The sequence below is a fragment of the Chiloscyllium plagiosum genome, unplaced genomic scaffold (genome assembly GCF_037043375.1).
Source record: "Chiloscyllium plagiosum isolate Xiang-an unplaced genomic scaffold, Cpla_swu_hap1 HiC_scaffold_41, whole genome shotgun sequence".
Taxonomy (NCBI): domain Eukaryota; kingdom Metazoa; phylum Chordata; class Chondrichthyes; order Orectolobiformes; family Hemiscylliidae; genus Chiloscyllium; species Chiloscyllium plagiosum.
In genome coordinates this window covers 933,937-946,977 of record NW_028270179.1, presented here as the reverse complement: position 1 = coordinate 946,977, position 13,041 = coordinate 933,937, and the positions used below count along the sequence as shown (strand labels likewise).

Genomic DNA, 13,041 nt, shown 5'->3' with positions numbered 1-13,041 from the left:
CAACAAAAACCAGTACGCCATATGCCTTCTTCACCGCACTATTTACCATGGTGGCAACTTTCAAAGATCTGTGTACATGGACACCAAGATCCCTCTGCTCATCCACACTACCAAGTATCCGACCATTAGCCCAGTACCCCATCTTTTTGTTACTCTTCCCAAAGTGAATCACCTCACAATTAGCTACATTGAACTCCATTTGCCACCTTTCTGCCCAGTTGGGCAGCTTATCTATATCCCGCTGTAACCTGCCACATCCTTCCTCACTGTCAACAACTCCTCCGACTTTCGTATCATCCGCAAACTTGCTCACCCAACCATCTAGCCCCTCCTCCAGGTTATTTATAAAAATGACAAACAGCAATGGTTCCAAAACTGAACCTTGCGGAACACCGCTAGTGACGGCACTCCAAGATGAACCTTTGCCATCAACTACTACCCTCTGTCTTCTTCCAGCCAGGCAATTCCTAATCCAAACCTCCAACTCACCCTCAATGCCATACCTCCGTATTTTTTTGAAGTAGCCTACCATGGGGAACCTTATCAAACACCTTACTAAAATCCATATACACCACGTCTACCGCTTGACCCTCGTCCACCTCCTTAGTCACCTTCTCAAAGAATTCAATAAGGTTTGTGAGGCACGACCTGCCCTTCACAAAACCATGCTAACTATCCTTGATCACATTATTCCTATCCAGATGTTCATAAATCCTATCCCTTACAATTCTCTTTAAGACTTTGCCCACAACAGAAGTGAGACTCACCGGCCTATAGTTACTCGGGTTATTCTTACTCCCCTTCTTGAGCAAGGGAACCACATTTGCTAGCCTCCAGTCTTCTGGCACTACTCCTGTAGACTACGAGGATATAAAAATCAAGGCCAATGGCTCTGTAATCTCCTCCCTTGCTTCCCAGAGAATCCTAGGATAAATGCCATCAGTCCCAGGGGACTTATCTATTTTCACCCTTTCCAGAATTTCCAACACCTCTTCCCTACATACCTCAAAGCCATTCATTCTACTTAATTGTGACTCAGTATTCACATCAGCAACAATGTCCTGTTCCTGAGTGAATACTGACGAAAAGTATTCATTCAGTGTGTCCCCAATCTCTTCAGCCTCCACACTCAACTTCCCACTAATATCCTTGACTGGACATATTCGTACCCTAGTCATTGTTTTATTCCTGGCATACTTATAGAAAGCCTTAGGGTTTTCCCTAATCTTACCAACTAAGGACCTTTCATGTCCCCTCCTTGCTGCTCTTAGCTCTCTCTTCAGGTCCTTCCTGGCTACCTTATAACTCTTAATCGCCCCAATTGAACCTTCACACCTCATCTTTACATAGGCCACTCTCTTCAATTTAACAAGGGATTCAAATTCCTTATTAAATCACGGCTCCCTCACACGACCCTTTCCTCCCTGTCTGACAGGTACATACTTATCAAGGATACTCAATAGTTGCTCCTTGAACAAGCTCCACATATCAATTACGCCCTTGCCTTGAAGCCTACATTTCCAAGCCACGCATCCTAAGTCATGCCTCACCGCATCATAATTTCCCTGCCCCCAGCTATAACTCTTGCCCTGCAGTGCACACGTATCCCTCTCCATCACTGGAGTAAAAGTCACCGAATTGTGGTCACTGTCCCCAAAGTGCTCACCTACCTCTAATTCTAACACTTGGCCTGCTTCGTTACCCAGAACCAAATCCAATATGGCCTCATCTCTTGTTATGGGCAGCTTAGGAATAAAACAATTGTAATCTACTGCCGACCATCCCGCATCACGGGGGAGGCTAAAAAGAAGACCTCAGACGTTCAAGGACATGTTAATGTTTCTCATTATGGCTGTCCAGATATTTGGGATGAAGGGATTCAGTTTGTACGTTTTTTGCCATTGGCATGCACCAAATGAATCAAACGAATTTAGTGAATTTGAATTACTGATTGGGCCTGACGTGATAGGAGCATGAAATAAATTAGGGAGAAATTGATGAGTCAGAATTCAGAGACATATATTTGTATTATGAGTCAAATTTTAGAGAAAGGTCAAACAATGCGCGGGAGTTGACGAGACAGCATTTCGAAATGTTACAGTTTATGATGAATAACGGAATTTGCAAAAGATCAAAAGTCACAGTTTTGCTATCAGAAATCAAGATTTCTTACTTCCAGTGTCCGTCAACCTTTAAACGTAAGGTTTTGTGAACATTATTAAGTACAACGACGATTAATAGGTGTGAACTATTTGATAAGGCCTGCAAACAGACTGAAATCTCTCGGAATGTGCGACGGCAATATGCTCAAAACACATTTTAAGAGTGAAGGAGAACAAAAGCAGAATGTGTTACTGGCCGCAACATAGACTGAAGAACCAAGTTCAGAGTATTCTCAATTGGTCATACTTCAAATTGAATTCGTCAATGAGGAATTCGTCAAAAAATGGGATAAGTTATTAAGTTACCTCCGAGAGGATTCTCAAATGACTCTCAAAAGATTTGTTGCTATCACATGAGGGATATGTGGAAATTCGTTGGGCAGTGCTAATGTAATTCTGCATCGTGTCGATATAGAACATGCTGCTCCGCTTAAGCAACATCCTTCTGGAGTTAACATTTGTAACGTTAGCTCGGGTTCAGAAGAGATTAAACGCACGCTCAAAGACATGGCAGTGGTGCCAAAACCAGACCGCATGCATGTTATGTATATCTTGTATGCCAAGTCAATGCAGTTACAAAGGATGATTCATATTCTATTCCACATTTGGGTTACTGTATTGAACAAGTGGGACAAGCAACTCATATTTCTAAGAGGATGCTGGTAGGTACCAATATCAGAAAGAGCAAAGACAAATGTGACTTTTGTAACACAGAATGTACTGCATCGATTTGGCATGAAGAGTGAGCAGCCACATTTCAAAGACAAACCAATAAAATAATTTTCGGATTAACCAATTGCGTGTTATACATCAAGGAACTGGTAACTTTCAGGCCAAAATGGAAGGACCATTTGCAGTATTTAACAGAGGTGTCCATTTGAATTTGGGAGTTAGGCTTTGCGAGAAACAGGCAAAGAGTGAATTGGCCAAGACCCAAGACACGTTCCTGGGGCCTTGTTACCAGGCACGATAATTTGATCGAAGTAATTAGGAAGGTTGCGATGCCAGTAACGAAGACAGATGTTGTACGATTCCTGGGATTGAGTGTGTTTATCAGAAATTTGTACTGAACTTTAGCGGTGCGGCTGCTGCACTCATTGCCTTGCCAAAACATGCAAGACATTTCAGTGGATGGTAGACTGTCAGAAGCCATTTGACAGTCTGAAAACTGTGTGACTCACTGCCCCAGTATTAGCCAAATCTAATTGTGCAAAGGCATTCAAGGTGGCTATCGTTGTGAGTCATGTGGGTGTTGGTGCTGTACCCTTGCAAGAAGATGACGAGAAGATAGAAAGGCCTATCTGATATTTCTCCCTGAAAATAAACACTCATCTGCAGAAATTTTCGAAACTTGACAAGGAGGTTTGAGCTTGGTGTTGGCCTTGCAACATTTTAATGTTAATAATGACGATAACGTGTTACAGACATTTCAACAGTTTGTTCGTTATGGGGCGGCATGGTGGCTCAGTGTTTAGCCCTGCTGCCTCACAGCACCAGTGACCCAGGTTCGACTCTCGCCTTGGGCAACTGTCTGTGTTGACTTTGCATAATCTCCCCGTTTTTTCCGAGGTGCTCCGGTTTCCTCACACAACCCAAAGTTGTGAAGACTCGGTGAATTGACCACGATCAATTGCCCATGGTGTTCAGGGATGAATAGGCTAGGTACATAAATACGGATTATGATCTGGTCAAGTTTTCTCAAAACTTTCGGGACTAAAACCCAGAGTGTTTAGGTTGAGATTATGGTAGCAGCTATTCAATCTAAACATCGTGCATGTTGCAAGACGACAAAACGTTATTGCTGGTACGTTGTGGAACGATGTGTGAATAAAAATCAAATGCGTTTGATGGCAGGAGTAAACAGTCTGAAATAGAATATAGTCGTAAATGTTTGCATGGTTATACTCAATGTAATTACACGTATGTCACGTACCAGCAGAGTACGACTGATGTTTTTACAAATGAAGCCATTTTTGTATATTGACGAATCGTTTTTGGTGTCACATTTAAAATATTATTTTGTCGTGTCGTTTTATTTTAAAAGAGTTTGTAAAAGCAGAGGCGCAGTAATATTTCAGAAAGAGGCTAGTTTAACAATAGCAGGGGAGTGGCCAGTTCTCCCAGTTCGGATATATTCGAGATTAGTTTATTTCCAGCAGAAAAGCTGCTGGAGGCAGCAGCAGAAGCTATTGCTGCTATTAAAAGTCAGATGTTTGCTGGCTGGCATTCTGTCTAAAATCTGTTTGGAAGATGTTTCCTGCTGTCTGTAAGAAACTTTGTCTGAATTTGCAGTTTGTCAAGGGGTGTGTTTATGGTATGTTACAGACATTTCAACAGTTTGTTCGTTATGGGGCGGTATGGTGGCTCAGTGTTTAGCACTGCTGCCTCACAGCACCAGTGACCCAGGTTCGACTCTCGCCTTGGGCAACTGTCTGTGTTGACTTTGCATAACCTCTCCGTTTCTTCCTGGGTGCTCCGGTTTCCTCACACAACCCAAAGTTGTGAAGACTCGGTGAATTGACCACGATCAATTGCCCATGGTGTTCAGGGATGAATAGGCTAGGTAATTAGTCAGCGGTAAATGTACAGTAATAGGGGAATGTGTCTGGTTGGGATTCTCTTCAGAGTGGCAGCATGGGCTTCCTGGGCCAAAGAAACTATTTGCACACTGCCGGGATTGTATGATCAAGTTGCTGCATCAAGTTCGATTAGCATTCAAAGAGCTACGTTATTCTAAACTCTACGTTTTCAATCTGAATATGATCCTTCACAGAAACATTAGTTACATGGCCAGCCTCATTGTACTGCTTCTATTTCTGTGCCCGCTTCTATTCAGTCAGTACGAAAACATTCCCCAATACCAGTTCAAGTCTCGCGTCCACTTCCGATGGGCTATGCTGCATATAAGATTTCATTTGAAGTAAATGCAACTGGCGCATCTAAAAACAGCTCCCCGACTAAACCCCAGCTGGAACGGAGCCCCATCAATACGGAGAAAGTTAAAACCATCCACGACAACAACAGTGTTATTTTCGCTTATTTCCACAATCTGACTGCATATGTCTTCCTTTGTTTCCAGCTATCAGCCTGGCGGTCTGCTGTACAATCCCAAAATTGTGGTTGAATTATTTCAACTGCTGATTTCTAACCATGAAGCCCCGCTCAAGATCATTCCATGGTGGTCTCCCTTAACTCAGTAGTGGTATGCTCCTTCATCAGTAACGCAACTGTCTTCCCACTTTTGATTCCTCCTTTGTTTCATCTAAAATATCGATAAAACAGAAGTTGTGAGTGCCTTCCCTCTTTCAAAAATATCTTTGTGATAGCAACGCCATTGCATTTGCATGTATAAGGCGAGGCTCTTCGTTCATCCAGTTTGTCTGGGAGACGTGTTGCATCAAAGCAAATATATTATAAGCCTTCAATTGAACTGAGATTGGCAAACTTCCTCTGACTGCTCGTCAAATTAACTATATTAGCCTTGCCTCAAGCTCTTCTCCAGTCTCTATACGTACTGACCTGAACCTTAGCTTCCTGCCTGACCGTTCCCACCAGACCAGTTTAAACCTGCCGAGTGACAGTATGAAACCTCTCTGCCAGTATTTTGATGCCAATCTAGTTTCGGTGAAAGTCATCTTTGTTGTACAAATCCCACCATCTCTGGAAGACATCCTAGTGATTTACAAATTTGAAGTTAAATCCTTCCCAATCACGCACCAGTTCATCAGTCATGTGCTCAATGTACGACCTCTCCGTTCCAGGCCTCAGTCCCAGGTGTGCGAGTGTGCTGCTCTTTTAAAAAAGTTTATGTTGTCCTTTTTTTTTCAGAGGGATCATAAAGTCATGGGTTCCGACATGTCTGAGCGTATATAAGTTAAGAAGCTTTTAAGTTTAAAGAGCAGTTGCATAATGTAAAGGGAGTGGCCAGTTCTCAATCTCAGATTTCTCTGTTTTGTTTTGTTTTTAACTGTCTGGCTGTTCAGAGCTGTTTGTCTTCTTAACCTGGGAGATCAAAAGGAACAGATACATTGGAAGAAGGTTCCATGCAAAATCTCTCCGCCATCTCTCTGTCCTGAATGGGTCTGATTTTACCTTTTAGCCAAGGGAGTGTGAATGGGTACTTGTGCAGATGTTTCGAACAGCATCATCAGGTTGGGATAGTCTGTAGCCTGGTAGTTTAAGTTATTCTATATTCTGCTCTCTTTTGTCTGTGTTTTATTTCTTCCTCTGTAAATACATTCTGTTTCGTTTCTAACTGAGGGGTTTTGACCAGCTGCATCATGCCGGGAATATCCACAACACGCCTGCATAAAACAACTAGATATGTTAGGGCTTAGGCTTGCATCTTGAAAAGTTCAAACCAAATGGCAAGAAGAGTAATCCTGAGATTACCACCCAGAGTTTTAGTTTCCTACCTGACTCCCTAGATTGTCTTTACAGGTCTTCCTACTTATGTCATTGACGCCAATGTAGGCAATGACCACTATCTCACTGCCCTCCCATTTTACGATGCCCCGAAGTCTCATTTGCATCTTTTTAAACCACCACAGCAACGAATTTCAAAGTTATAAATAAAGGTAAATAATCTGTCAAAGTAGGATTTATTCTGGAATTTGCCTTGTGTTGACATTTGCTACGGTATTAATAGTTTCAAAGGATTAAATATATTGACATCCCATAAATTCTTCTGTAACGTGTTTAAAAACTTTCACCACTCTATCTCACATACTCAGTTTCTTTTTTCACTCAAGCACGATCTGTTCCATTAGTTGCTATTGCGAGAAGATAGCTGCATGAATGTGTTTTCCTCCAATAAGGGTTATACGAAGTACAAATGATGATCAGAAATAATTGTGTCTCCAGTGGCGAACATCACATATAAATAGGTACACCGTTTTCCTTATTTCAGAAGCCAGAAGAAAGCAATTCAGTATTATCATTGAAAATGCATGCTCCTGCAAAATCGCTGATATTTTTAATCTATTACTCTGCCCTTGCAGCTTTCGGAGTACCAGGTAAGTTACGAGAATACAGTATATTTGACATATTGATGTTTAAACGTGTGTTCGCAAAAAGAAATTCTCAGTTGTTTGATAAACTTGTAAATTAATCATTGGAACATTGTAATAGGTTTACATCTTTTTGTTGTTCATGCATTCAAAAAGAAAGTTAGCTCACTTTCCGAGACAGTGAGCAATGGCAATCAATGGTATTCATTCTCGTTTCGAAGGATCTGCTTACAATCCCAATCTGGTGCCCTCAGATATTTAGTACAGTTCTATTCGCACTCATATCTCTTTTTGTATTTCTTTATGACCACTTTTCATTTCTAGACTTTGTTTTGTAAATTTTTGTGAGATATATGTCAGTATGCATTACCTAGCCCCCCGATTGCCTTCATGTATTAAGTTGAAAATTTAAATCAGTGCAGTTCATTTTATGCATAGACACCGAAATCTGATAAGGGAAGGAGTTACAGAATACTGACATGGCAGCCCTGAAGGACAGGAAATATGTTTCCAAGTCTGGGTGATGATTAGCTTCCAGTGGACCTTGCAGGTGCCACTTTTCCCAGTGAAGTGCTGTCTTTGCTCTTCTTTCGGGTAGTGGTCAGGATTTAGAGGGTTCTCTCACAGCAGTCCTTGTGAATTTCTGCAGTGCGTATGGCCTATGATACAGACATGCTCTATATTCTATTACTCTATACATCAAAGCTGAAAAATGCGTTTCTGGAAAAGCGGAGCAGGTCAGGCAGCATCCAAGGAGCAGGAGAATCGAGTTTCGGGCTTAAGCATGAAGAAGGGCTTATGCCCGAAACGTCGATTCTCCAACTCCTTGGATGCTGCCTGACTTGTTGCGCTTTTCCAGTAACACATTTTTCAGCTCTGATCTCCAGCATCTGCAGTCCTCACTTTCTTCTACTCTATACATCAAGTCAACGTTGCATTGCACATGTCTGCCTTGCAGAAAATGTGCAAGATTTGCAAATTAACGAGTCAGCTCCTCAAGCATGCACATTATTGTTTCTTTCAGCTGGCAATTCCGTGGCACTTTCGTGGCACGAGCATTTGCCACTTACCAGTCCTAAAGCAAATCTATGTGTTTCAGAACCTGATGAGCTGTAGATGACATTGAAATTTGGGCATTCATTATAACCCAATTCTGGCTTTAAGTTGGTGGAAAGAACGTTTACCTCTGAGCCGAAGAGGTGAGTTTCTTGTTTCTAAGTTTGTTGTTGTTGTTTACTATGATCAGATATGACTCAAACTGCTTTCTGTAACCATTGGAGCATCGTTACTCTGTCTACTTGTATCTGAAATGGAGTTCAATTCCTTACGTTCAATTCCTTAATCATAGGAAGTTTCAAAACATAAAGTCCCTGAAATAGTTCGCATCCTGGGTTCAATTATTATTTGTGACAGACATTCTTGGCAAGAAACCTTTAAAATTGCATGAATAAAAGACGTATTTTCATGTTTAAATCCAGCATATATAGACCAAATTTTGTTATATCGCTTCGCCGAATTAAAAGTGTCATTTTTTCTATTTCCTCTGTCTGCCTGTATGACGCTGTCTCTGATTGTATGACTGTTCCACTCACACTCATTGTCTTTGGCACTTGGTCTCTTACAGCCAATCTGGTGACGATAGTGTTACTTTCCCGAGGAAGATGTGGCCTTTCAGGATGCATCACCCGATACCTTGTATCTATGGCAGCAATGGATCTCCTTGTTCTTATCGTTGCAGTGATTTTAAGTTGACTTTTGGCTATTTATTTTCCAGCTAGTTTACTGAATACCACAACAGGATGCCGTCTGATAATTCTTCTCATCTACTGTTCCCGAAACTGCTCTGTCTGGTTGACTGTTGCTTTCACCTTTGATCGGTTCGTAACCATTTGCTACCAGAAGCTGAAAACGAGATACTGCACAGAAAAAGTAGCAACTGTAGCTACAGGAATAGTGTGTTTGCTGTGCTGTTTGATAAACATTCCATTTTGTTTCATACATGAGCCCTTATATATAATTGATAAAATAGGCTGGTACTGCAGCATAAAAGATGTCTATTACACTTCAGTTGCATGGAGATTGTTTGAAACGTTTGACCACATTCAAACACCATGCCTCCCTTTCCTCCTTATTTTGCTGTTTAATGCAGTAGCTGTCAGACACATTATAGTTGCCACGAGAGCCCGCAGGAGACTCCGATCCAACAGCAATGAAATGAGTAAACATGACACAGAAATGGAGAGTAGGAGAAAGTCAATCGTTTTATTATTTGCCATTTCAGGCAGTTTCCTCCTTTTATGGATGTTGTACATTTTACATTTTCTACGTGTGCAAATTTCAGGTGGCAGCTATTCGATCGGTTCCAATCTCAATGACACAAAATTTATTCTGCAGGAAAGCGCATATATGCTACAACTCTTAAGTTCATGCACAAATACGTGTATTTATGCAGTGGCACAGACGAAATTCAGAGGTCAATTGAAAGATGTTTTCACATACTTATTTAAGGTTATTACAAAATGTAATAAACAGTGATTGCAGCTGAATAACTTGATGTGACTGTAACACTTCAATGAACCCACAGACAGCACCATAAATCTGTAGTGCAGCAACTATGATAGGTGTATCATCACGATTCCCAGGCTTGTTAATTTATACCAATTACAGACAAATCAACCTACTGCGTTAAATCTTCGTGGCAGTCAATTGTGAAGAAATTGTTTCTCAACATTTAGTCTCTGCTCCCTGGCCCAAAACATCACGACAAGGAGATTTCCTTTTGAAACGGAATTGATTGACGTCTGTTTAAATTCTGAATGAGAGGATACTCTTTTGTCAATGTCATAACTAGTGACCAACAGTAAGGTGTTTTTTTGCTAAATCGCGTAAATGCACATGTGCTCACCAAGATTGCTTCTTTTAAAAAACGTCAGAAATAAAACAAAAGCTTACTGTTCTGTCTTGATATTCTTGGGGCTTCATGTCAAAGAAACTAAAGAGAAACTGTTCTCATTATAACTCGTATGCACGCATCTGTCAAGCAACATGTGTTAAGGTCGACATTAAAATTCCAATTAATGCAATATTCGCTAATAATAAAAAATAAATTCCAGGTATTGAGACATTTTCTCATTTTCCCCTTATTATATGGAGGTGCCCGTGGTAGAGTCTAGTGAACAAATTCAAAAACCACGTGACACCGCGTTATGGAAAGCACAAGCAATCACATAAATGCACATGCGCACACATAAAACGTCAGAAAAAGAAAATAACTTTAAGATTCTATCTTTACTTTATTGAGGCTTAATATGTGTGAAATACGAGAGAAAATGATCGACATATACGTCGTGCGCACATATCTGCCAAGTGTCATGTTAAGGTCGATATTAAAGATCCATTGATAGAACGTTCGCTAATAATAATAAACAAATTAACATTTCCAGCTCCCGAGACATTTTCTCATTTTCCCCTTAATATGTGGAGGTGCTGGTGGTGGACTTTGGTGGACCAAGCCAAATATCACATGACACAGGGTTATAGTCCAACTGGTTTATTTAAAACCCTAAGCTTTGGGAGCTAAATGTCTGAGGAAGGAGTGGGAGCTCTGAAAGCTTGCAATTTCAAATAATCCGGTTGGACGAAAACCCGGTGTCTAAGGATATTTGACTTTCCCTTTAATAACCTTTAGGCAGCTGTGTCACCGAAAATTAATTAATGTTTTGGAATTTGACGCAGCCAACAAAAAGAGTAAAAATTTGCAACATTTCCCAAACCATTAATGTCATTAGGAGCTTAGACACATTTCAAATACTTGTTTGGCAACATTTGTTCAGCAGGAGGAGAAACCCTCGTAGGTTTCTTGACATGAAGTGAGGTGTTGTCTCGAATACACTGAAAGCTTTTTCTCACCATTGTATTTTTTCAAAAACTCTTCCGACACATACTATGGCAAAGTACAGAACTATTTTTATTACCTTACCTTATAACTCAATGAGGCTGTGATATTTGCACTTCGTGGACTCCAATCGATTGCAGCAGTCCATTTCTTCAATTTTGGAGGTTTTGAATTGAGGAAGGGTTTGGGAAGTCCAAAGTAATAATATAAAACAGCTGACTGTAGCTGCTGGTGGTCAAACAACACAGTCCAAGTTTATGAAAACAGAAAATCCACAGGGTAGTGTCATAGAGTCATAGAGATGTACAGCATGGAAACAACCCCTTCGGTCCAACCTGTCCATGCCGACCAGATATCCGAACCCAATCTAGTCCCACCTGACAGCACCCGGCCCATATCACTCCAAACCCTTCCTATTCATATACCCATCCAAATGCCTCTTATCGAAACATATTTAGATGTAATGAATGATCGTCCTTCCATTAAAGTAGGAATCGTTGCTTCTAGCTGCACAACGTGACAGCCAAAGTGGTTGCACTTACTAGAAAAAAGTTGATAATCGAGAGTACAAGAGCGGCGGAGTAGGATACTCCAACGGGAGCTCCTCTGCTCTTTTCTGTTCCCTTCTTTTGTTTCTCCTCATTTTTTCCCTTTGGGTCTCTGGGCGGCTCTCAGCCTGCCTTCGCAGCCTGGTATCTCAGCAGGCCATGGCGGTCCCTGCCTGCTCTGTCAGCGGTTCATAGTGGTCCTAGCCTCGTCGCTCATCAGCTCATGGTGGTCCCGGCTTCGTCTCCCAGTGGCTTAAGGGGGTCCCAGCTTTCTCTCTCAGCAGCTCATGGCGGTCTTACCCTGTGGTTTTAGGGGCTCACGGAAGTTCCAGCCTGTCGTCTCGGCGGCTCATAGCGTTCCCAGCCTATTATCAGCGGTTCATGGCGTCTCTCAGCCTGGAGTTTGGGCGGCTCATGGCTGGGTGGTTTTCAGCGGCTCATGGTTACTCTCAGCCTGGTCTCTCGGCAGAATATCAGCTGATCTCTAAGCGGTTTATGGCAGTATCTTTTCTGCAGTTTCAGTAGTAGTGACGGTTATGTGTCGGGTTGGTGTTGAGGACAGACAGCTGATCGAGATAAGCGCAGGAGTCATCAAAGACTGTTGAACGTTCAACTTATTCCTTTATCATTCTCGTTGAAACTAGGATTTTTTAATTTAAACTATTGTCGATTCCTTTACCTTTCTTATGTTCTATGGAGTAATACTTAGCTGTTTAATTATTGTTTCTCTTACTACTTTTTTACCTGAGTTTCCTTTTTTGATTCATGGTAATTGGTAACGAAAATGGCGTCATTATTACAACATGAGATAATTTTCACGGTTACCCTGTAATTCTACGCTTGATTACAAGTGATATCAATATCTAAAAAGATGAAATGTTCAGCACGAATTAGAACATGAATCGTTTGCAACTGTAAGTATGACATGCTCTTTCAAGATTCGAAGACTTATTTAAGTTTTGTCAGTGAAATTGCACTTAAAGTGGGGGCAATACTCACAGCCCACGGTAGTACTGATTCAAAATTTGTTCATTCAAAAAAAGCGTCATCAGAATTTCGGTCATAGAATCAAAGGGCATCAGGACAGGCAGGATAGTGGAGTTGTCACTACAGCCAAATCATCCCAGATCTTATCAAATTCGGGAACTGGTGCAGTGTGCCAGACAACTTACAGCTTTTTTTTTTTCAACTCATCCAGTTGCATTTTATTCTGAGTAGTTTTACAAATAAAAAAAGGTAATTTTCCCAAATGTGCCGGAGTTAGATATTGGGAAAATCAACAATCTTTCATTCAAAATTGCCACCTATTCACAAACAATGGAGTGAAATGTTGTTGGGGTGTCTGGAATTGTGGGTTTGACATTATAATGAATCAGCAATGATTTTACCGAAAGACAGTGCAAGCTAGAGTTACGTTGCTTCCAACT

The 13,041-nt window shown here is 41.2% G+C and overlaps 1 pseudogene; it reads left to right on the top strand.

Annotated features, from left to right (window-relative positions):
* The first annotated feature begins 7,107 nt into the window (after positions 1-7,107).
* Positions 7,108-12,139, top strand: LOC148138120 (putative G protein-coupled receptor 139; annotated as a pseudogene).
* The last annotated feature ends 902 nt before the right edge of the window (positions 12,140-13,041 follow it).